This window comes from Kryptolebias marmoratus, linkage group LG17 (genome assembly GCF_001649575.2).
Source record: "Kryptolebias marmoratus isolate JLee-2015 linkage group LG17, ASM164957v2, whole genome shotgun sequence".
In the NCBI taxonomy this organism is placed as follows: Eukaryota; Metazoa; Chordata; class Actinopteri; order Cyprinodontiformes; family Rivulidae; genus Kryptolebias; species Kryptolebias marmoratus.
Window position 1 is genome coordinate 2,313,170 of NC_051446.1, and position 2,720 is coordinate 2,315,889.

Sequence of the window (2,720 nt, forward strand, 5' to 3'; positions counted from 1 at the left end):
AAACACATCCCCACATGTTAACAACAAATTAAACAATTGCAACGGCTGGAAAAAAGTGCGGGGGATATAGGGCATACATAAGGGAAGTGGGGGACATGTCCCACACATACCCCGGTTATGCCTTTGCTTGGGGGTTCTACGGGGGTGCTATGACTTTTCCAGGGGGAGCTATAGCACCCCCTAGCGCCCCTCTGGTGCCGCCAGTGCCTGGAACTTACCTGTTGTCGGGACTGGACAAACTTACTTTTGACGGCTCGCAAGATTCCTTACCTCCTGGACTGTCACTGGATAACACTGCCTTCGCCTCGACACCACGAACATTCCTCGAACCTGTAAGAAAAGAAAACAATCACTCTCCACTCCTTCAATGCTGACAAACTAATCCTGTACCCAAGACTCACCTTGCTCCTCCTTGCCTTTTCAGATTCTTCCTGGTCGCCTCTCACTGTGAATAAATCTGCACCTGTAAATAAAATCACTTACCTTTTTACTCAGTGTCCGTGTCTTGTTTCGGCTCCGGTCTCATGACTAAAACTCTGGTTCATGTCAGTATCTTACATAAAGAATAAAGATTTCTTTGTTTTAATAGGTAGCCCTAAGGTTCAATCCTAGGACCGCTGTTATTTAATATCTACATGCTCCCACTAGCTCAGGTTATAACAGGAAATAAGATTAGTCACCATAACTACACAGATGATACACAGCTCTACTTTACTATGTCACCAGATGACTCTGAACCTATCCTAGCCTAGCACTGAACAGATGCAATGTGTGGATGTGCCATAACTTTCTCCAGCTGAACAGAAACAAAACTGAAGTAATTATCTTCTGACCTAAAAAGGCAGCATACAGCTTCAGTTACTACAGCTGGAAACTTGTGATCAGGCCTGAAATCTGGGTGTGGGGATGAACTCAGACCTGAACCTTCAGAGCCACATTAAGACAGTTACAAAGATGATCTTCTATCACCTGAAGAACATTTCCAGGATTGAAGGACTAATGTCCCAGCAAGATCTAGAGAAACTCATCCACACGTTTATCTTTAGTCGCATTGATTACTGCAAGTGTCTTCACAGGTCTGCCTAAAAAATCAATCAGACAGCTGCAGCTGATCCAGAACACTGCTGCTCATCTTCTCACTAAAACCAGGAAGATAGAGCACATCACCCCGGTTCTAAAATCTTTACACTGGCTCCCTGTGGCTCAGAGAAATACTTCTGTTAGTTTATAAATCACTGAATGGCTTAGCTACACAATACATTTGCTGTAGTTGTATCAACCTTCCAGAACACTCAGGTCTTCTGGTTCTGGTCTACTCTGCACCCCCAGAACCAGAACCAAACAGTTCCCAGAAAAAAATAATTTATTATAAATAAAAGAAAACCAAAAACAAAAGCTGACATGGCAGCAAAAAACAAAACTAAATACAAAACATAACCATAAAGCCAAACTGTAGCGAAACACAAGAGGCAAGACATGAGAGGAAACCAGACAGCACATGAAAGCAACAATGAACCAGCCAGGAAGTGAAGAAGATGAACCAGTATTAAAGGCAGAGGGTAATTGGGCAGAGGTGTTGGGGGTTTGGCTACCCAGGAGGGGTAAACAGAGGGGGTTTGAAGCCTGGCTCCAAATCCCCCCTAAATGTCAATAAAAATCCTGACAAATCCTGAAACAAAATTAAGTCCACTATATAAATCCCACATGAGACATGGTTTACAAGTAATTCAATTACATAATAAATACTAGGTATCAAAACATATCAATTATATTTTCAGGCTACCAAGACTCGTTTTGGTGGTGTGCTGGATGACAAAGATGTCCTTCTTCAGCTGTCAGTTGTCCGAAATTCAAACTTCGACGGCTAAGAGACACAGGTAGGAGGGAACGAGTGAAAGAGCTTCTGGTAGCAGAATGCCGCAAAGTTGCTCCTGCACCGCAGAGCCCCACCACAACTGTTAGCCAATGTGAGATGGACTTTTTCAATTTTGTGCTACAGCCAGAGGAGACCTACTCTGCAGAACAGGAAGTCATGGAATACCTGAGGTCAGCTTATGACCTTGAAATTCTGCATCAATTTTCAAACATAAAGAAAATTTTCTTGAAGTATAACACTCCAAGCCCATCAAGTGCTGCCGTAGAGCAGCTTTTTAGTCTTGGAGGTTTGGGGCTCACACCTAGAAGAAATAGACTTTCTGACAGGAGGTTTGAAAAACTATTGTTAATAAGGTACAACCACTGGTTTACCCGCCCCACTCCACTGTTTCACTCATAAAATGGGATTACAACATAAGATTAGCCCAAAGTTACAAAAGAGAACATGTCAGCCTATAAGTGGTATTATACTTGAACTGTTTTGTTAAATCCACTCATTTCTGCTCCAATGCTGCGAACAGGTTACATGTTAAGCTTTGTCATTACATTGTTAATAATGAAGAAAGACTGATAGAAAAAAAGAAAGATATTTTTTTCTTTAAAAAAATATTTGTTTAATAAATTGAAGAAAATTTAAATTTTTGTGTTAAAGTATTTTAGTGAAGTCAAGAAAGATGATTATACTCATATTTTATATATAAAAAATTCCCTTCTCACCCTCCGCGGGTGGTCTTTGTTTCATCCTCTGAGCTCGGGTCCTCTACCAGAGGCCTGGGAGCTTGAGGGTTCTGCGCAGTATCTTGGCTGTGCCTAGAACTGCACATTTCTGGACTGAGATGTCTGAT